The sequence below is a fragment of the Macaca nemestrina genome, chromosome 12, assembly GCF_043159975.1.
Source record: "Macaca nemestrina isolate mMacNem1 chromosome 12, mMacNem.hap1, whole genome shotgun sequence".
In the NCBI taxonomy this organism is placed as follows: Eukaryota; Metazoa; Chordata; class Mammalia; order Primates; family Cercopithecidae; genus Macaca; species Macaca nemestrina.
The window spans coordinates 3,500,920-3,523,792 of NC_092136.1; the positions used below are offsets into that span (position 1 = coordinate 3,500,920).

General features: G+C 44.8%; 1 long non-coding RNA gene across 1 annotated transcript in view; it reads right to left on the reverse strand.

The window, feature by feature from the left end:
- The window catches only part of LOC139357406 (uncharacterized), a 53,222-nt gene that overhangs the window by 13,540 nt on the left and 16,809 nt on the right, over window positions 1–22,873 (reverse strand). Inside the window, exon 2 of the long non-coding RNA XR_011610430.1 lies at window positions 13,459–13,602. This is a non-coding gene — a long non-coding RNA (uncharacterized lncRNA). The remainder of the gene's footprint in view (window positions 1–13,458; window positions 13,603–22,873) is intronic.

Consider the following 22,873-nt stretch of genomic DNA (forward strand, 5'->3'; position numbering starts at 1 on the left):
ATGGCACCTCCTCCCCTCTCTCTTTCTCCTGCTCCAATCATGTGAAGTACCTTGTTCCCCCTTTCCCTTCTTCTGTGATAGGAAGCTTCTAGAGGCTCCCCAAGAAGGAGAAACCACTATGCTTCCTATAAAGCCTGCAGAAACATGAGCCAATTAAACCTCTTTTCTTTATAAGTTATCCAATCTCAGGTATATTTTTATAGCAATGCAGGAACTGACTAATACACCCAGACTATAAGGTACGATAAATATCTAACTCTTCAATGCTCAGACACAAATAAACATTCACAAGTATCAGGATCATGACCTCACCGAACGAACTAAGGTCACCAGTGAACAATCTTGGTGTATGGTATGTAACCATATACCAGGATGTAAAGGTATGTATGTAAAGGTATGCAACCTTTTGCACAGAAAATTCAAAATAGCTATTTACAGGAAGCTCGTTGAAATTCAAGATAACACAGAATCTTATTAGATAAATTTAACAAAGAGATTGAAATAATTTAAAAGAATCATGCAGAAGCCAAGAAATGCAATTCACATATTGAATTCATCAGAGGCTCAATAGCAGAACGGATCAAACAGAAGAAATAATTAGTGAGCTTGAAGAAAGGCTATTTTAAAATACATAGTCAGAGGAGACAAAATAAAAACATAAAAAAGAATAAAGCATGCCTATAAGATCTAGAAAATAGTCTCAAAAGAGCAAATCTAAGCAATATTGGCCTTAAAGAGGAGGTAGAAAGAGAGAGAGATCAGGATAAAAAGTTTATTCAAAGGGATAATAACAGGGAACTTTACAAACTTAGAGACAGATATCAACATTCAAGTGTAAGATGGCTGTAGGATACCACGCAGATTTAACCCCAATAAGACTACCTCAAAACATTTAATAATCAAACTCCAAAGGTCAACGTTAGAGAAAGGACCCTAAAAGCAGCAAGAAAAAAGAAACAAATAACACGCAATGGAGCTCCAATACATCTGGCAGTAGACTTCTCAGTGGAAACCTTACAAGCCAGGAGGGAGTGACATGACATATTTAATATGTGGGAAAAAACCCTTTCATCCTAGAATAGTATATCCAGTCAAAATATCCTTCAAACATGAAGGCAAGATAAAGACTTTCCCAGACAAACAAAAACTGAGATTTCATCAACATCAGACCTGTTCTACAAGAAATACTAAAGGCAGTTCTTCAATCTGAAAGAAAAGGACATTAATAAGCAGTAAGAAATCATCTGAATGTACAAAACTCATTGGTAATAGTAAGTACACAGAAAAGCACAGAATATTATAACACTGTAATTATTGTATGTAAACTATTCATATTGTGGGTAGAAAGACTACAAGATTAACATATCAAAATAATAACTACAACAACTTTTCAAGATATAGTAAAACATAGAGACAACACAAAATTCAAAAACAGGGAGATGAAGTTAAAGTGTAGAGTTTTTGTTAGTTTTCTCTTTGCTTGTTTGTAGTTTATTTATGTAATCTGTGTTAAGTTCTCACGAGTTTAGAATAATGAGTTATAAGAAGATATTATTTGTAAGCCTCATAGTAACCTCAAATCAAAAAACATACAACAGAGATATACAAAAATAAAAGGCTAAACATTAAAACATACTACCAGAAAAAAAAAATCACCTTCACTGAAAAGAAGATGGAAGGAAAGAAAGAAGGAAGAAAAGATCACAAAACAATCAGAAAACAACAAATTGGCAGGAGTAAGTCCTTATTTTTCAATGATAACATTGAATGTAAATACACTAAACTCTTCTATCAAAAGGCATAAGCATGGCTGAATGGATAGAAAAACAAGACCTAACAACCTGTTGCCTACAAGAAACACACTTCACCTATAAAGACACACAGTGACTGAAAATAAAGGGATAAAAAAGATGTTCTATGCCAATGAAAACCAAAAAAGAGCAGGTGTAGCTACGCTTAGATCAGACCTAATAGATTTCAAGATAAAAACTATAAGAGACAAAGAAAGTTGTTGTATAATGATAAACAGGTCAATTCAGCCAGAAGATATAACAATTATATATGTGCCCAACACTGGAGCACCCAGATATATAAAGAAAATATTATTAGAGCTAAAAGAGAGATAGACCCCAATACAATAATAGCTGGAGACTTCAACACCCCACCTTCAGCATTGGACAGATCATCCAGGCAGAAAATCAACAAAGAAACATCAGTCTTAATCTACACTATAGATCAAATGGAATGAATAGATATTTACAGAACTTTTCACCCAACAGTTGCAGAATACACATTCTTCTCTTTAGCACATGGATTGTTCTCAAGGATAGAGCATATGTTAGGCCACAAACCAAATCTTTGAAAATTCAAAAACATGAAATTAAACCAAGTATCTTCTCTGACCACACTGTATTAAACTAGAAATCAATAATGAGAGGAATTTTGGAAACTATACAAACACATGGAAATTAAACAGTATGTTCTTGAATGACCAGTGGGTCAATGAAGGAATTAAGAAAAAGTTAAAAAATTTCTCAAAACAAATTACAGTGAAACCACAACATACCAAAACCTATTGGATACAATGAAAGCAGTACTAAGAAGAAAGTTTATAGCAATAAATGCCTATATCAAAAAAGTAGAAAAATTTGACAAAACTTGACAAGAAAGTTAAAAGAATTTTGACAAAAGAATTTAAAAATTCAACAAATCTTTAGCCAGACTGACTAAGAGAGAAGACCCAATAAATAAGAATGGAGATGAAAAAGGAGACATTACAACAGATACCACAGAAATGCAAAGGATCATTAGCAGCACCTATGAGCAGCTATATGCCAATAAATTTGAAAGCCTAAAAGAAATGGATAAATTTCTAGACACATACAATCTACAAAGATTAAACCATGAAGAAATCCAAAACCTTAACAGACCAATAACAAGTAATAAAATCGAGGCCATAATAAAAAGCCTCCCAGCAAAGAAAAGCCCAAGACCCAAATGTCTTCACTGCTAAATTTTACCACAATATTTAAAGAAGAGCTAATACCAATCTTACTCAAACCATTCAGAAAAATAGAGGAGGAAATACTTCTGTATTCATTCTACAAAGACAGTGTTACCCTGATACCAAAACCAGACAAAGACACATCAAAAAGAAAAAGAAAACTACAGGCCAATGTCCCTGATGAACATTGACGCAAAAGTCCTCAAAAATTACTTGAAAACCAAATTCAACAACATTTAAAAAGATAATTCATCATGACCAAGTAGGATTTATCCCAGGGACGCAAGGATGGTCCAATATATGCAAATCAATCAATGTGATACATCATATCAACAGAATTAAAACCATATAAGCATTTCAATTGGACTGAAAAAACATTTGATAAAATTCAACATCACTTCATGATAAAAACTGTCAAAGAACTGGGTATGGGAGGAACATACCTCAACACAACAAATGTTATATATGATGGACCCACAGCCAGTGTCACACTGAACAAGAAAAACTAAAAACCTTACCTCTAAGATCTGGAACAAGACAGGGATGCCTTCTTTCACCACTGTTATTCAACACGATACTGTAAATCCTAGCTAGAGCAATGAGAAAAAAGATAAAAATAAAGAGCATCCAAATTGGAAAGGAAGAAGTCAAATTAACCATGTTTACAGATAATATGATCCAATATTTGGAGAAACCTGAAGACTCCACCAGAAATCTCTTTGAACCAATAAAAAATTTCAATAGTTACAGAATACAAAATCAATACACAAAAATCAGTAGCATTTCTCTATGCCAACAACAAATAATCTTTCTGAAAAAAATCCAGAAAGTAATCCCATTTACAATAGCTGCAAATATAATAAAATACCCAGGAATAAACTTAACCAAGGAAGTAAAATATTTTTACAATGAAAACTATAACATATTGATGCAAGCAATTAAAATTGAAGAGAACAGAAAAAATGGAAAGATATTCTGTGTTCATGGATTGGAAGAATCGATACTGTTAAAATGTCTGTACTACCCAAAGCAATCTACAAATTCAATGCAATTCCTATCAAAATACCAAGGACATTCTTCAGAGAAATAGAAAAAAATAATTCCAAAATTTATTTGGAACCACAAAAGACCCAAAACAGCCGAAGCTATCCTGAGCAAAAGGAACAAAACTGGAGGAATCACATTAGCTGAGTTCAAATTATACTACCGAGCTATAGTAACAAAAACAGTATGGTACTGGCATAAACACAGATACATAGATCAATGGAAAAGAATAAAGAACCCAGAAATATATCCCTACATCTGCAGTGAAATCATTTTTGACAAAGGTGCCAAGAACACATATACTGGGAAAAGGACAGTCACTTCAATAAATGGTGCTGGGAGAACTGGATATCCATATGCAGAAGAAGAAAACTAGACCCCTCTCTCTCACCATATAAAAAAATCAAATCAAACTGGATTAAAGACTTAAATCTAAGACCTCACACTAAGAAATTACTAAAAGAAAACACTGGGGAAACTCTCCAGGACATTGGACTGGGCAAAGATTTCCTGAGTAATACCCTACAAGCACTGGCAACCAAAGCAAAAATGGACAAATGGGACCATATCAAGTTAAAAACCTTCTGCACAGCAAAGGAAACAATCAACAAAGTAAAGAGCCACCCCACAGAGTGGGAGAAAATATTTGTAAACTACCCATCTGACAAGGGATTAATAACCAGAATATATAAGGTGCTCAAACAACTCAACAGGAAAAAATTCAATAATCTGATTAAAAAATGGACAAAACATTGGAATAGACATTTCTCAAAAAAAAAAAAGACATACAAATGGCAAACAGGCATATGAAAAGATGTTCAACGTTACTGATCATCAGAGACATGCAAATCAAAACCACAATAAGATACCATCTCACCCCAATTAAAATGTTTTTTATCCAAAAGACAGGCAATAACGAACACTGGTGAGGATGTGAAGAATAGGCAACCCTCGTACACTATTGGTAGAAATGTAAATCAGTACAGTCACCATGAAGAACAGTTTGGTGGGTTCTCAAAAAAACAAAAAATAGAGCTGCTATATGATCCAGCAGTCCCATTGCTAGGTATAAGCCCCAAAGAATGGATATTAGCATATTAAAAAGATATCTGTACTGCCATGTTTACTGCAACATTGTTCACAAAAGCCAAGATTTGGGAGCAACCTAAGAGGATGGACAGAGGAATGGATAAAGAAAATGCAGTGCGTATACACAGTGGAGTACCAGTCAGTCACAAAAATAATGAGATCCTGCCATCTGCAACAGCATGGATGGAACTGGAGGTCATTATGTTAAGCAAAATAGGTCAGGCACAGAAAGACAAACTTCACATGTTCTCACTTATTTATGGGAGCTAAAAATTAAAACAATTGAACTCATGGAGATAGAGAGTAGAATGATGGTTACCAGATGCTGCAAAGGGTAGTTGGAGGGTGGGAAGGAGAGAAAGGGGATGGCTAATGGGCACAAAAATGTAATTAGAATGAATAAGATCTAGCATTTGATAGCACAACAGGGTGACTAGAGTCAACAAAAATTTATTGTACATATAAAAATAGCTAAAAGAGTATAATTGGATTGTGTGTAACACACACAAAAAAGACAAATGCTTGAGGCGATGGATAGCAAAACAAAAAACTCAATCTTGAATCCACTTGTGGCATCATCTGTCATGGACAACAGCCCTTCCTGCCAGTCCCCAAATGCCTGAACAGCAGCCAACATCCTTCTCTCTGGCACCCTCTTGCTTGTCAACGATTAAAAGCACACTGGGCTGGCCACCGAGGGAGTGTTGAAAGAACATGTGGAGTCTCAGGCTTGCAGCTCTACCAGAGCAATGAAGCAGAGAGTCCAGTAATTGGATGCAGGGGCCAGAGACAGCTGTGTCCCTTAGCAGAATGCCCAGCCCGTGAACTCCTTTCTGTGGCTGCGTTCTCAAGGCCGGGTGCCAAGCTCACCATGCCGCACAACAGTGACCAAAGAGAGTATGCACGAAGACGGGCAGGGCTGGACCTGACCTTCCTGTGCGTGTAAAACTCCCCTGCTGCCATGAGCCTGATTTTAATTAAAAGTAACCAAGTTTGCTCCTGTTTAAGTTGACAGAAAGCCAACCCCAACAGACAACTCCCAGAAGGGAAAGTGCAAATGACACACACGTCAATGAAGAGCTGCTCGAACCCACAGGAATCAGAGAAATGCAAAGTAAAACGCAGGAATTCCCTTTACACCCATCAGATTGGTAAAAGCTAGAGGGTTGACTAACGCCAAGTGCTGGCAAGTTGGTGCAAAGCAGAGCCTTCCAGGACTGCCGTGGGAGGGAGACCTGGCACATGGCAGCCTGGGAAGCACTTAGGCTGGGCTGTGTAGTGGGCTGCGACCTTGCAGTCAGGCTGAGGAATGCATGTCTGAGAGAGGCTCTCACTGCATCTTCCCCAGAAGGGCTTGCATGGGTATCCATCAACACTGTTTGTGGAAGTGAGGGATGGAGCAGCCCAGAGTCCAGTGGTCGGCGACTGAGTTATCAACACGTCGTGGAGCAGCAGATGGAACTGTGCAGGTGTCACCCCGCCTGCATTAGGCGTGCACCGACACGCCCTCAGCTGCATGGAGACAAGTAAAAATAACACACAGCACCACCTCACACTCCTCGGGATGGCTACTGTCAACGAGGTGGAGAATAACAAGTGTCGGCGAGGCCATGGAGAAACTGGAACCCTTGCACACTGTGGGTGGGGATGTAAAATGGTGCAGCCCCTGTGGAAAATGGGATGGCGGCCAGGCGTGGTGGCTCAAGCCTGTAATCCCAGCACTTTGGGAGCCCGAGACGGGCGGATCACGAGGTCAGGATATCAAGACCATCCTGGCTAACACGGTGAAACCCCATCTCTACTAAAAAATACAAAAAACTAGCCAGGCGAGGTGGCGGGCGCCTGTAGTCCCAGCTACTCGGGAGGCTGAGGCAGGAGAATGGCGTAAACCCGGGAGGCGGAGCTTGCAGTGAGCTGAGATCTGGCCACTGCACTCCAGCCTGGGCGACAGAGCGAGACTCCATCTCAAAAAAAAAAAAAAAAAAAAAAAAAAAAAAAATGGGATGGCTATTTCTCCAAAAATTAAACATGGAATTAGCACGTGATCCAGCAATGCCACTTCTGGGTCTGTCTCCAAAAGAACCAAATGCAGGGTTTCAAAGAGGTATTTGTACACCCCTGTTCTGAGCAGCTTTTTTCACACTAGCCGAAAAGTAGAAATGGACCAAACGTCCATTGACAGGTGAATGGATAAACAGAGTGTGGTCCATCCACACAACGGAATATCACTCAGCCTTGGAAATAAGGAGATTCTGACACAGGCAACAACATGGATGAAGTTTAAGGATGTCACACTGAGTGAAATAAATCAGTCACAGAAAGGTGAAGGCTGTAGGGCTCAACTTAAATGAGGTCCCTAGAATGGTCAAACCCATAGAGACAGAAAGTAGAATGGTGGTTGCCAGGGGCTGGGGGAGGAGGAAACACAGAACGGGGGTTTAATGCGAACAGAGTTTCAATTTGGGAAAATGAAAAGTTCTGGAGATGGATAGTGGTGACAGCTGCACAACAGTGTGAATGAATGTAATGAATGCCCCTGAACGATACAGTCAGAAATGGTTAAAATGGGCTGGGTGCAATAGCTCATGCCTGTAATCCCAGCACTCTGGGAGGCTGAGGCAGGCAAATCACCTGAGGTCAGTTCGAGACCAGCCTGGCCAACATGGTGAAACTTCGTCTCTACTAAAAATACAAAAATTAGCCAGGCGTGGTGGCGTGCGCCTGTAATCCCAGCTACTCAGGAGGCTGAGGCAGGAGGATCGTTTGAACCCGGGAGGCGGAGGCTGCAGTGAGCCGAGATTCTGCCACTGCACTCCAGCCTGGGAGACAGAGCAAGACTCCATCTCAAAAAAACAAAAAAACAAAACAACAACAACAACAACAACAAAAAAACAACAACAAAAAAAACCCAGCAGGTTAAAATGGTCAGTTTTAGGTTATATGTATTTTACCAAAATTTTTTTAACTTGATGACAACAAACAAGAACAGCGTTGAGTGAAACTGAGTAGGATCCGGGGCACAGTGGCATTTACAATGTGAAGCGCTCACCGGAAGCCCCACGCCGTGTTCTGCAGGGAGGCGTGTGCATTGTGTGCGTGCATTGAACCTGCTGAATGGGAAAGCGATCAGCGTGAGATGGGGAATGGAGTGCGGGGGCCGTGAGCGGAACATAGGAGAGGAAAATGAACACGTCGTCCCCTGCACCCTCGTCCCCAACGATGAAGAACAAAGAGTCAGGCACCTGTCAGATGACGGGAGGACGGGGAACGACTCAAGGACGGGGTGGGCCCACTCCAGGCTGAGCCCTCCCTGCCCCGAGCAGCCCCTGCTGTCACCTTTTAAGGATCACGCGTTCACTGCCTTGTCTTGATTCTCATAAATTTTAGCCCTGCACTTCCTAGCCTGGCCTCAGAACACACAAGTGCACGGCAGGCCTCTGTTAGCTCGGGCTGCCTGAAATCCTTTCTCCTTTTTCTAGAAAGAGTGCAGCAGTTCCTCCTAGAGAATCAGGCTGCCCCAATCCCTGCACTTATGGTTCCCATAAGGGAGGCTGACCCCTCCCTTGCAGCAGAAGTAGGCAAGTGGCCCTAGCTTGGCCCCACAGAACATCCCAGCATCCTAGGAGAGATGGTCACAGATGGGCTGGAACCAAGCCAGCCGTGGTCCAGGGCTCCAGGAGTGCACATTCTGGAATCCTGCCAAAAGCATTGGCCAGGGGAGGTGCTCTTTCTGCTGAGTCTAAGTCCAAAGGCAGGAGAAGACCTATGGTTCCGCCTTGAAGACAGGCAGAAGCAAATAATTATCTCCTCGTCTTTTTATTCTATTCAGGCCCCTGATGGATGGGGTGAGGCCCACCTTCTGCAGGGAGGACACTCTGCTTGCCTCGGCCTGCAGATTCGAATGCTAGTCCCATCCAGAAACATCCTCGCAAACACAGAGGCTTGGCCAAATGTCTGGGCACCCCCACGGTCTCATCAAGGCGACACATAAAATTTACCATCACGCACGGTGAGACTATCAGCCACGGGGCTGGAAAGAAATGCCCCCGGTCGGCTTGCTCTCTGCCAGAGCTAGCACCCAGTGCCACCCAGTCCTTAACCTGTCCTGCGTCCTCACCCGCAGGCCCCATTCCTCTCTGTGTTTCCCAGGCTCCGTGCATTCCTGCACAGACCTCTCAGACCAGTGGGGTCTTTCTCATGGCTGCCATCCGGCATCTCCGAACAATCCCGCCTTCTGTTTTATTGTTTGTTGGGTAAACGAGCTGGATTATGAACAAGCTCCCTCTTCCTGATTCTCCCACACACAACCAACCCAACCAGCCTGGCCTGTTCTGAACCCAGGCAGCTGGCACTCAACAGCGTCAGCAGGGCCCTCCTCCCAATACGAGCCTCAGAGGCTGAAGGGCAAGGAGGCGCTGAGAAGCTGACCTCTCCCCGCTCTGAAAGCAGCCGAGCCTTCCATTCTGCTCCTCCTGTTTTGGCTTGGTGTTTGATATAGAAAAATCACGTATTGGGAGGCCAAGGCGGGCAGATCATGAAGTCAGGAGATCGAGACCATCCTGGCTAACACGGTGAAACCTTGTCTCTACTAAAAATACAAAACATTAGCTGGGCTCAGTGGCGGGCACCTGTAGTCCCAGCTACTCAGGAGGCTGAGGCAGGAGAATGGCGTGAACCTGGGAAGCGGAGCTTGCAGTGAGCCGAGATCGCACCACTGCACTCCAGCCTGAGCGACAGAGCGAGACTCCGTCTCAAAAAAAAAAAAAAAAAAAAAAAAAAAATCACTTAGGGTCCAGGCGTGGTGGCTCATGCCTGTAATCCCAGCACTTTGGGAGGCCAAGGTGGGCGGATCGCCTGAGGTTAGAAGTTCGAGACCAGCCTGGCCAACGTGATGAAACCCTGTCTCTACTAAAAATGCGAAAATTAGCCGGGTGTGTAATTCCAGCTACTTGGGAGGCTGAGGTAGGAGAATTGTTTGAACCCAGAAGGTGGAGGTTGCAGTGAGCCAAGATCATGCCACTGTACTAGTCTGGGTGACAAAAGCAAAACTCCATCTCAAAAAAACAAAAACAAAAACAAAACAAAAAAAAAGGAAAAAGAAAAATCACTTAGGAAAGCCACATTGTTCACCCTCTATGGAGCACGTTTATTCAACACACGTCGGTTATATTAGGCACTGAGCCTGGTGCCGGGGATTCAAAAATGATGAAGGCAGGGCTCCTCTCATAATCTAATTGCAGGGAGACCCCTGCCAGACAAGGCCAGCACCCAAAGTCAATGCCGTGGTGGGGGAAACGGGAGCTATGTGGAGCCCGGGGGATGAGTTTGTCATCCAGCCTCAGGAATGAGGAGGTATCACTTGGTGGAACACCGTTCTGGAAGAGCTCCGAGGACTCTGCAGGGTTGGACTTGCCTGGAGACTGGGAACAGCACCCTCAGCAGAGGGAACGCCATCGGCAAAGACAGGATGCCCCAGGGCGCATGTGGTTCCCCGGGAGCACAGAGCACAAACCATGGGGTGTCCCAAGCTCGAGGAGGAGCCCCAGAGATGGGGCCAAGCTGACAGCCTTCCCTGCCAACCCGAGGCCCGTGGGGTTCACTCTGCAGCAGAGAAGTGTCCTCGCGGGGTGGGTACAAGGCATGGTCAGAAGTGAGGCCCCACACAGCCCTTCATTCCTGGGCACCACAGTCCGGGGCCTCCTAGACTTCCCTGGAAGCCACCCCCACCCCTGCTGTCTTCTCCACCTGCTCTCTGGCGCTGCTGCCATCATTTGGGAAAAAGCCATTAAATGAACGAGACCAGAAGCTGCATGTACATTTCCCGCTGTGCCCCGGCAATGCTCTGACTGTGCCCCAGCTATGCCCCAGCTGTGCCCCAGCAATGCCCCGGCTGTCTCTTAGCTAACCCTGGGACCCAAGGGTGCCTGGAGATGCTCCAGGCTGCTCCAGTGGGGAAGAATCCACCTTCCTCAGCCACTGGATTCCAAAAGGCCCTGGAGCCACGCGTGAGACAAAGGTGGTGTGTTCCTGCTGCCAGAGTCACTCTCTCTGTCTCGCCCAGTGGTCAGAGCGAACAAAGAGGTGATTGAGGACTCTCATTCCTGTTTCCTAAGCTGCTCTCCTATTTATCTTCCTCAAGGTGCAATTGAATGAAGAGGGGGATGGGGACGGGCCCCAGCGAGGATAATGCCATGATTACTGGGTATCCAGCTAAATTGTAAAAATGTGCACCATTCATAATCCTCCAAACGGCCTCACCAGGCACCAAGCCCAAACTTGAGGGTGGCCTGGAAGAGGTGGGCTCTGATTTAAGAACTTCGAGTCTCTTCAATTTTCCTGAGTGTTTTTGTGGCTGAAACCCAGTGAATGATAACCTTGGCAAAATAATAATAATGATGATGTATGAATGTTTTGTATTTTTAAATAAATCATATGAGAGTCATATTTCCTGTTGGGGTCAGGCTGAAAGCCAGGCCTCAAGGTCACTTCAAGGTCCCTGTTCCCCACAGGCAAAGTGAGTTCCAGCCTCTGTCCAATGTTTCCTTTCCTGCCCCACGGGCCTGGCACTGTTACCTAAAATCCAGGGGCCATTCTACTCAGTCTTCTGCTGTCTCTAAGGACTTGCATTCTGCATTCGGTCTAAATGTATTTTCCATGGATGGTGTTGCCAAGTGGCTCACCTGACAGCTGAAGTCAGTTCCAATGGCCGCAGAGGGAACCAGAAGTGCGTCTAGACATCAATGCATATTCTTATTTACCTAGTATTTGGCTCACATCTCAGGATCTCACTGAATGTTCAGAAGCTCTGGGAAAGAAACGTTATTACCCACTCCTTCATATTTTCAGAGTGGAAACAGGCCAAGAGAGGGGACGTGAGTTACCCAATGTCACGCATCCAGCAAATGGCAAGGCTGAGATTTCACTGATTTTACAATTTTATTGATGTATAATTGACGTACAGTAATCTGCCCATGTTTTAAGCGTGCAATTCTGGGCCCGTTGCAGTGGCTCACGCCTGTAAACCCAGCACTTTGGGAGGCCGAGGTGGGTGGATCCCCTGAGGTCAGGAGTTCGAGACCAGCCTGGCCAACGTGGCGAAACCCTGTCTCTACTGAAAATACAAAATTAGCCGGGACATGGTGGCACATGCCTGTGGTCCCAGCTACTTGCGAGGCTGAGGCAGAAGGATCACTTGAACCCAGGGGCCGCAGGTTTCAGTGAGCCAAGATTGCACCACTACACTCCAGCCTTGGTGACAGACCAAGACTCTGTCTCAAAATAAATAAATAAATAAATAAATAGTGTACAATTATGTAATTTGTGAAACATGTATACACCCAGGTTTTTCAGCCTCAGCCCCACTGGCATTTGGGGTTAATTATTTTTGGGGGATGGGGGATGTCTTGTCGACTGTAGGATATTTAGCCTCATCCCTGGCCTCTATCCACTAGATGCCAGGGGTCTAATTAGTCTGTGAGGGGCAAAATCATCCCTGATTGAGGACCCATCGTGTCCCCCAATGAAGCCACCACCACCATCAAGTGATGAAGGACCCCTCACCCCCAATTCCTTCACGCGCCTTTGTGTTCCCACCTTCCCCAGGCAACAGCCCATCTGTTTCCTGTCACTGAGGATTCGGCTTACATTTTCTTTTCTTTTCTTTCTTTCTTTTTCTTTTTTTTTTTTTGAGACAGAGTTTCACTCTTGTTGCCCAAGCTAGAGTGCAGTGGTGCGATCTCGGCTCACTGCAGCCTCTACCTTCCTGGTTCAAGTGATTCTCCTGCCTCAGCCTCCGGAGTAGCTGGGATGGCAGACATGCACCACCACGCCTGGCTAATTTTGTATATTTAGTAGAGCCAGGATTTCTCCATGTTGGTCAGGCTGGTCTCAAACTCCTGACCTCAGGTGATCCACCCGCCTCGGCCTCCCAAAGTGCTGGGATTACAGGTGTGAGCCACCGCGCCCGGCCTTGGCTTACATTTTCTAGGCTTTTGTATATCTATCTGGAATCGCACAGCAGGTACCTTGGAGCGGTCTGGGCTTCACTAAGTTGTGTTATTTTGAGGCTGCCCCGGACAGTGTGTGTGTCCGCAGTGATTCCTGTGGGGCCCTGAGTTGCCTCCTGTGGTGTAGACATTCTGTGCCTGGCTTCACCATCCGCCTATTGACGGATTTTCAGGTTGTTTTCAGTTTGGGACTGTGACAAGCAAAGCTCTTACAGACATTCATGCCTGACACCTTTTGTGGACACGAGCATTCATTCCTCCCGGGTAAGTACCTAGCAGTGGAGGGGCTGGATCGGAGGGCAGGGGTGTGTTTACCTTTTCAGGAAATGGCCACGCTGTTTTCCAAAGTGGCTGACAGCTTCTGACTCCCGGGTCAGTTCTCTAGGTTCTCGCTCACTGGCTTCTCAGATCCAGACACAGCGGGGAGGAGCAAAGGCAGATGAGGGTGGGTGGAATTCCCTGGTTAAATGGAAGCCAGAGAGAGATTTTGAATCATTTAGAAAATACCAGGAAAAGGAGGCACGATAGGAGGGTTCAGAGACTCCACTCACTCTACAGGGGCCCTTGCAGACCCCAGCCAGGACGTGGCTACCCGAGCCAGACACCCACATCTCACTCCACACTTCTCACCTTTCACATCCTGGATGTTAGAATCTCATTCCTGGGAACCCAGGGCTTCCCTTGGCCCCAGGATGGGTCACATTCCACAGAAATAGTAATCAGTTTCGATTACCTTAATTCTTTTAAACCAGGAGAGAACCTTCACTAGAAAAAAAGTACGTCTTTTGGGGGTACCATCAGTTTTCACAGGACTGCTTCCTATGTGGATTGCTGCAGAGTCAAATTCTGTGTAACTTTTTCCCCTTGACTGTACCCACAAATAACATTTGCATCATAGAAATGAACCCACCGTAGCCGGGCGCGGTGGCTCACGCCTGTAATCCCAGCACTTTGGGAGGCCGAGGCAGGCGGATCACAAGGTCAGGAGATCGAGACCACGGTGAAACCCCGTCTCTACTAAAAATACAAAAAATTAGCCGGGCGCGGTGGCGGGCGCCTGTAGTCCCAGCTACTCAGGAGGCTGAGGCAGGAGAATGGCGTAAACCCAGGAGGCGGAGCTTGCAGTGAGCCGAGATCGCGCCACTGCACTCCAGCCTGGGTGACAGAGCGAGACTCCGTCTCAAAAAAAAAAAAAAAAAAGAAATGAACCCACCGTAAACTTCCAGAAAAGCTCCTATGCTAATTTATTTGCTGTCCATTCACATGGCTTCAGATCTTCACTGCCAATTCTGCTGACATGGAAGAATTCTGAACCTACAGGGTAGGTCTGGAGAACTGACCCAGAATCTTGATGAAATTTTTCCCTTTCTTTGAAATGCTTTCATAAAGACTTAAAGAGTGATCTCATGACATCGTATATAATCCCAAATTCTTGCATTAAGTAAGATTTCTCTTCAAAGCTAAATATACACCTTTCAACTAGGTAAACAAATAAGAGTACAAAGAATGTATTTTCCTGTTTCTAAAAGTGTGAGGATTAAATTTTAATCCATAATTTTAATGAGAAACAGATTAGCCCTGTATAACACAGGAAGAATCTGTGCTGGGTAGAATATTATTTTAGATCATTATTTTTTTTTTTTTACTCAGAGATTTGATAAACCTTAGTTCCATAGTTAGTTGGTGAATTGGAATTACTTGAAAAGACAGGCCAGATACGGTGGCTCATGCACTTTGGGAGGCCAAGATGGGTGGATCGCTTGAGGTCAGGAATTCGAGACCAGTCTGGCCGACATGTTAAAACCCCATCTGTACTAAAAATACAAAAATTAGCCAGGCGTGGTGGCGGGCACCTATAATCCCAGCTACTCAGGAGGCTGAGGCAGGAGAATCACTTGAACCTGGGAGGTGGAAGTTGTAGTGAGACAAGATTGTGCCACTGCTCTCCAGCCTGGGCAACACAGTGAGACTCTGTCTCAGAAAAAAAAAAAAAAGAAAGAAAGAAAGAAAAGAAAAAAAAGAAAATATGGCTACAGAGAGAACATTTCTAGAACTATACCAAGAAAATATTGTCCCCAAAGAGTGAGAATGGGGGTTAGAACGGGAGAATGACTTTTTTTCATTGGGCATCTGACTTTTGGTATTTGGGGTTCTTTTATCATCTGTGGAATAATGTCATAGTTTTAAAAGAATTCAAAACAGTATTTGTGGATAATCACCCATAATGCCCAGTACTAAGAGGCAAATAGTGTTAACTTCTTTTTTTTTTTTTTTTTTTGAGACGGAGTCTCGCTCAGTCGCCCAGGCTGGGGTGCAGTGGCCGGATCTCAGCTCACTGCAAGCTCCGCCTCCCGGGTTTACGCCATTGTCCTGCCTCAGCCTCCCATGTAGCTGGGACTGCAGGCGCCCGCCACCGCGCCCAGCTAAGTTTTGTATTTTTAGTAGAGACGGGGTTTCACCGTGTTAGTCAGGATGGTCTCGATCTCCTGATCCCAGCACTTTGAGAGGCAGAGGTGGGAGGATCACTTGAGGTCAAGAGTTTGAGACTAGCCTGGCCAACTTGGTAAAACCCCGTCTCTACTAAAAATACAAAAATTAGCCAGGCATGGTGATGGGCGTCCAGCTACTTGGGAGGCTGAGGCAGGAGAATCACGCGAACCCAGGAGATGGAGGTTGCAGTGAGCCGAGATCATGCCACTGTACTCCAGCCTTGGTGACACAGTGAGACTGTCTCAAAAAAAAAAAAAAAAAGTTTTCTTTACACCATAATATAGTCTATTAAGTATGCAATAGCAGTATGTCTTAAAAAATGTACATACCTTAACTAAAAATACTTTATTGCTTAAAAAAAAAAAGCTAACAATCATCTGAGACTTCACTCAGTTGGAATTTTTGGCTGGTAGAGGGTCTTGCCTCGATGTTGATGGCTGCTGACTGATTAGGGTGGTGGTTGCTGAAGGCTGGAGTGGCAGTGGCAATTTCTTGAAACAAGACAACAATTTTTTTTTTTTTTTTTGAGATGGAGTCTCGCGCTGTCGCCAGGCTGGAGGGCAGTGTCATGATCTTGGCTCACTGCAATCTCCACCTCCCGGGTTCAGGCAATTCTCCTGCCTTAGCCTCCCCAGTAGCTGGTACTAGTGCGCCACCACGCCTGGCTAATTTTTGTATTTATGGTAGAGATGGGGTCTCACCATGCCAGGATGGTCTCAGTCTCTTGACCTCGTGATCCGCCCGCCTTGGCGTCCCAAAGTGCTGGGATTACAGGCGTGAGCCACCGTGACCAGCCAACAACGAATTTTACTGCATCAATTGATTCTTCTTTTCATGAAAAATTTTTCTGTAGCTTATGATGCTGTTTGAAAGCATTTTACCCACAGTAGAACTTTCAAAATTGGAGTCAATCCTCTCAAACCCTGTCACTGCTTAAGCAACTATGTTTATGGAATATTCTCAATCCTTTGTTGTCATTTCAACAATGTTCACAGCATCTTCACCAGGAGTAGATTCCATCTCAAGAAATCGCTTTCTTTGTCCATCCAAAAGAAGCAGCTCCTCATCTGTTTAAGTTTTCTCATGGGATTGCAGCAATTCAGTCCCATCTTCAGGCTCCACTTCTATTTATAGTTCCCTTGCTATTTCCACCACATCTGCAGTTGCTTCCTCCCTGGAAGGCTTGAACCCCTCTAAGTCATCCATGAGGGTTGGAATCAACTTCTTCCCAACTCCTATTGTTGATATTTTGTCGATATTTTGACTTCCTCCCATGAATCACAAATTTTTAACTGGCATTTAGAATGATGAATTCTTTCCAGAGGGTTTTCAATTGACTTTGCTCAGATCCATCATAGAAATCACTATCTCTGGCAGCAATAGCCTTGCAAGGTGTATTTCTTAAAAAAACAAGACTTGAGGCCAGGCACGGTGGCTCATGCCTGTAATCCCAGCACTTTGGGAGGTTGAGGCAGGCAGATTACGAGTTCAGGAGATCAAGACCATCCTGGCTAACATGGTGAAACCTCATCTCTACTAAAATACAAAAAATTAGCCAGGTGTGGTGGCGCCCACCTGTAGTCCCAGCTATTCAGGAGGCTGAGGCAGGGGAATAGCTTGAACCCAGGAAGTGGAGGTTGCAGTGAGCAGAGATTGCGCCACTGCACTCCAGCTTGGAGACAGAGCAAGACTCTGTCAAAAAAAAAAAAAAAAAAAAAAAAAAGACTTGAAAATACAAATGACTCTTTGATCCATAGGCTGCAAGTGGATGTCGTGTTAGCAAGCATGTAAACAACATTAATCTCCTTGTACATCTCCATCGGAGCTCTTGGATGACCAGGTGCATTGTCAATGAGCAGTAATATTTTGAAAAGCATCTTTTTTTCTGAACAGCAGCTCTCAATAGTGAACTTAAAATGTTCAGTAGGTTGGGCATGGTGGCTCATGCCTGTGATCCCAGCACTTTGGGAGGCTGAGGTGGGCAGATCACTTGGGCTTAGAAGTTCAAGACCAGCTGGGCAACATGGCAAAACTCTCCTCTACAAAAATTACAAAAATTAGCTGGGTGTGTTGGTACATGCCTGTATTCCCAGCTACTGGGGAGGCCGAGGTGGGGGGATCACCTGAGCTTGGGAGGTTGAGGCTACAGTGAGCTATGATTGCACCACTGCACTCTAGTCTGGGTGACAGAGTGGAGCTCTGTTCCTCCCGTCCCCTCAAAGAAAAACCAAAAACTCAGTAAACCATGCTGTAAACAGTAAACAGATATGCTGTCATCCTGGCTTTGCTGTTCCATTTGTAGAGCACAGGCAGAGTAGATTCAGCACCATTTTTAAGGGCCCTGGGATTTTCAGAATGGCAAACAAGCACTGGCTTCAACTTAAAGTCACCAGCTGCAGTAGCCCCTCACAAGAGAATCAGCCTGTTCTTCGAAGCTTTGAAGCAGGCATTGGCTTCTCTTCTAGCTGTGAAAGTCCTAGATGGCATGTTTTTCCAAGAGAAAGCTATTTTGTCTACATTGAAAATCTGTTTAGTGTAGCCACCTTCATTGATGGTCTCAGCGAGATCATCTGGAGAACTTGCTGCAGCATCTCCATCAGCACCTGCTGCTTCTCCTTGCACTTTGATGTTATGGAGATGGCGTCTTTCCTTAAATCTCATCAACCAACCTCTTCTAGTTTCCAACTTTTTTTCCTGCAGTTTCCTCACCTCTCTCAATTTTCATAGAGTTAGGGCTTTGCTCTGGGTCAGGCTTTGGCTCAAGGGGCTGCTGTGGTTGGTTTGATCTTCTGTGCAGACCCTTCAGACTTTCTTCATACCAGCAAGAAGGCTCTTTTGACTTCTTCTCCTTTGGTGTTTTTACTGGAGTAGCACTCTAATTTCCTTCAAGATCTTTTCCTTTGTATTCACAGCTTGGCTCACTGTTTAGCATAAGAGGCCTAGCTTTCAGCCCCTCTCAACCTGCCTTCCTCACTAAGCTTAATTGTTTCTAGTTTTTTATTTAAGGCGGGAGGCATGTGACTCTTCCTTTCACTTGACACCTAGAGGCCATTGTAGGGTCATTATCTGAGCTAATTTCAATATTGCTGTGTCTCAGGGAATGGGGAGGCCCAAGGAGAGGGAGAGAGGGGAATGGCTGGTGAGTGGATTGGTCAGTACCCACTGAGCATTTATCAATTGGTTGACGGGGTCCTAAAACAACTACAACAGTAACAGCAAAGATTGCCGATCACAGATCACCATCACAGAGCTATTCAGAACAGAAAGGTTTGAAATATGGCAAGATGTACCCAAAAGTGACACAGAAACATGAATCAACCTCATATTGTTGGAAAAATGCCACTGATTCACTTGCTTGATACACGGTTGCCACAAACTTTCAATCTGCAAAAAATGCAATGAAGTGAAGCTAAACAAAATGGCATGTGCCTGTCTCTTCTTTAATGCTGAAGCTCAATGTAGTTGGCAGAAAATCTGTGATCAGGGAAAGTCCTTTTCCTGGTCTAAGGGTATTAGTCAGCTTTTGCTGTGGTACCAAACAACCCCAAAAGCTTAGTGTCTTCTGATTACAAGCATGTGTTTCTTATGAGACTCAGTGGGCTTCGCTGGGCTGGGATTTAGGATGTGGTCGGAAGCGCTGCTCAGAAGACCCCTCCACGGGTCTCTGTAGAAAATAAAAGTTCCTCTTCAAAGTTACCTTTTTTTTTTTTTTTTTTTTTTTTGAGACGGAGTCTCGCTCTGTCACTCAGGCTAGAGTGCAGTGGCTTCTGCTCACTGCAAGCTCCGCCTCCTGGGTTCATGCCATTCTCCTGCCTCAGCCTCCTAAGCAGCTGGGACTACAGGTGCCCACCACCATGCCCGGCTAATTTTTGGGTTTTTTTTTTTTTTTTGTATTTTTAGTAGAGGGGTTTCACCGTGTCAGCCAGGATGGTCTTGATCTCCTGACCTCGTGATCCGCCCGCCTCGGCCTCCCAAAGTGCTGGGATTACAGGCATGAGCCACCGTGCCTGGCCAAAGTTGCCCTTTTATTAAAGAATAAATCATAAGTGTTGAAAATAAGAGTTTCTTTAAAGACTAACTTCCTTCAAGCCTCCGTACTTTATGCTAATAACTCTTTGTTAAGCCCTATCCTACGTAGCTGTTAGACGTGCTCACAGGCACATAGTACATTCTATGTCCTTGTACTTTACCCAAAATATTTGTGCTGGACGTGCTCACAGGCATGTCCCAGCTCACAGCCTATGCCCCTTCCTTATTTGGGAATGTTATTATTTTCTAAGTCCTTTCATAAGCAACTTCCTCCTTTCCTGGTTTCCATTGCTTTTACCTATTTATAAAAGTTTTAAAGTTATTAGCCAGTCGGGTTTTAGTTTAGATTGTGCGGTCTGGCTTCAGCCAATGGAGAGAGGTCACAGTAGCAGGGACAAACTGCATAAGGGTAAAAAATGCTTCTCTCCTTTGTCCAGGTGTGCTCTTGTCATTGTTCCATCTGCAATGAGCACCCTTTCTGCAGAAAGGAAAAATTGCCTTGCTGAGAGAATTAAATGTATGCTCAAGTGCCATTTATTTGTGGCACTGGGGAACAAGCATTTCTAACAGTCTCTCATTCTGAGACTGAGGATGAAGGAGCAGCCATCTCTGGGGTCTGTTCTGCTCAGGGTGGAGATCAGGAGTAAGTGAGAGCTGTTGGGCACCCGCACTGTGTTCCTCACCACCAGGTCAGGTTGGTCAGTTTCATCCAAATTCTATGGGCCAAAGCAAGTCATATCATTGGCCAAGTCAACATCAGTGGGGCGAAGGAGTAAACTTCACCCATGGTGGAATGGCGGGGTGGGGGTGGGGCAGTAGAGTCGATATTTGCTGAACAATAATGCAGTCCAGTGCACTGCATGAAAAGAAATAAAAAGAGAAGTTGGGATTCTGCTGAATAAGTCACAAGGGCTTTAGAAACCGAGCTGGAACTTGTATTTTGTGGCTGCTATAGTAATTCTTCAGATCTTACTCCATTTTGTTTTTTGGGCTTGAATTGCTGTGAATGTTAGTGAATAGAATGTAATTTATACCATGAATAATGACAATGATGATAGCTGTGAATAGTTCACCATTCAGAGCACTTTTTATGAGCATTTCATTGAAATTATCTTATTCAATTCTCACTATAATCTGATGAGATGTTTATCACTATGATCCCCATTTCAAAGACGAGAAAACAGAGGCTCAGAAGATTAAGTTACTTGTCCAAAGTCACACCCTAGTGGGTGACAGTCGGGACTCAAATTCAGTTCTGTTTAACTTGAAGCCCAAGCATTTCAACACTATAGAGTCCAACAGTAGTATTTGAGGGGTGTGTGTGGCTTTAATATCCTCCTTCTTCTTGATATAGGAGGGAGGGTGGCTGTGTGCTCTTAGGGAGGGGGCATTATTTGCATGGGTATAATCCCTCCAATGACAGGTGCCATTGGTGAAGGCCCCGACCCCAGGAACACTGACCCTGCATTTCTACATAAAACATGGCCTTGTAGTAAGCACTGCTGAGGCTGATCAATCCTAGCTCTGCTTCTCCTTGCCTTCCTGAACACAGAAGGACTATGACCTTTTCCTGCCTCCTTGAGTGAGGCCTGGCTGGTTGCTTTCCTTGGCTGATGGGGTGTGAATGGCAGGGGGTGGTGCCACTTCCAGGAGGGAGCATTTAAGAGCTGGTGGGTGATTCCCATCGCCCACTCTTCCTTTGTGGTGACAGTTTTGGAGGTGCGTGGAGGACAATTGCTCCGGAGGGTCAGCGGCCCACAGTGAAAAATAAATGACATGAGAAATCACGTTGTTGTGCTAAGCCACCTGGAGTTGGGGGATGTTTGTTACCACAGCATAACTCGGCCCATACTGGCAGAGACAGGTCTCCCTGGCTGCCTGTAGCACTGCTCCCCTCTCCTCTTCTGAGGGTTTGCTCTCTAGTTAGCCTACAACATTCTTCACTCTGATCTACAACGGACCTAGCTCCCCTTTGAGAGCCCAGGCAGGCTCCTTTGCTGGTGCGGGATGGGGATGGGGTCTCTATTGTGAAAATCACAGCAGAATCCCTGAGGACCCTGCTATCCCCAACTGGGCTGACAGCAGCCCCACAGGCCATCTGACCCTGCAGACAGGTCCCTTTGTGCAGTTAACAGGTTTCAAACTCACATCTTCAGATGAGCATTAGAGTTTGGGTAACAGTGCCCAGGGGTTTAACGGGCACCCAGGCCCTATCAAGCCACTGTGATTTAATGAGCTCCCAGCCTTTCTTGCCTAATTATCATCAGCACTTTACCACAATTTGCTTTGCAGAGTGTTTTACAGAAATTTTGGTAGTTATTAATCCCAAGACACAGAGAATAAGACCACCAGAGTGCCGGAACGAAGCCTTCAAAAGCAAGGCAGAGTTGTGAGTGGAAATTTCTTCAGTCCTGACCTCATGTTGCCACAGTGAGATGCACACATGGCCTCTTCTGTGTCACACAACAGGACCCAACTCAAGAGAGGGTGTATCCGTTCTCCGTTCTCCGTTCTCCCTAACACTTGGTAAGAAGATTCTGAAGCCCCACAAAAGGCCAGATCCACCTAGTTGCTTTCATTTTCTACCCCTGCCTTCAGGTTAATTTGCTATTTTTAAGAACACATGTGGCTGGGAATGGTGGCTCATGCCTGTAATCCCAGCACTTTGGGAGGCCAAGGTGAGTGGATTGCTTGAGGTCAGGAGTTTGTGACTGGCCTGGCCAACATAGCAAAATCCCATCTCTACTGAAAATACAAAAATTAGTCAGGTGTGGTGGCATGTGCCTGTAATCCCAGCTACTCAGGAGGCTGAGGCAGGAGAGTTGCTTGAACCCGGGAGGCGGAAGTTGCAGATCACACCGCTGCACTCCAGCCTGGGCAACAGAGTGAAACTCCCTCTCAAAAAAAATAAATAAATAAAAGAAAAGAGAAAGAGAAAGAGAAAGAGAAAGAAGAAGAACACATGTGACAATAGAAACTCCTACCCACAGAAGTCTATGAAGCAATCCAAGCTCTCATTATAGAATTAAAAATAAAACCAGGCCAGGCACAGTGGCTCACGCCTGTAATCCCAGCACTTTGGGAGGCCGAGGAGGGAGGATCACCTGAGGTAGGGAGTTGGAGACCAGCCTGACCAAGATGGTGAAATCCCATCTCTAGTAGAAATACAAAATTACCCGGGCATGGTGGTGTGTGCCTGTAATCCCCGTTA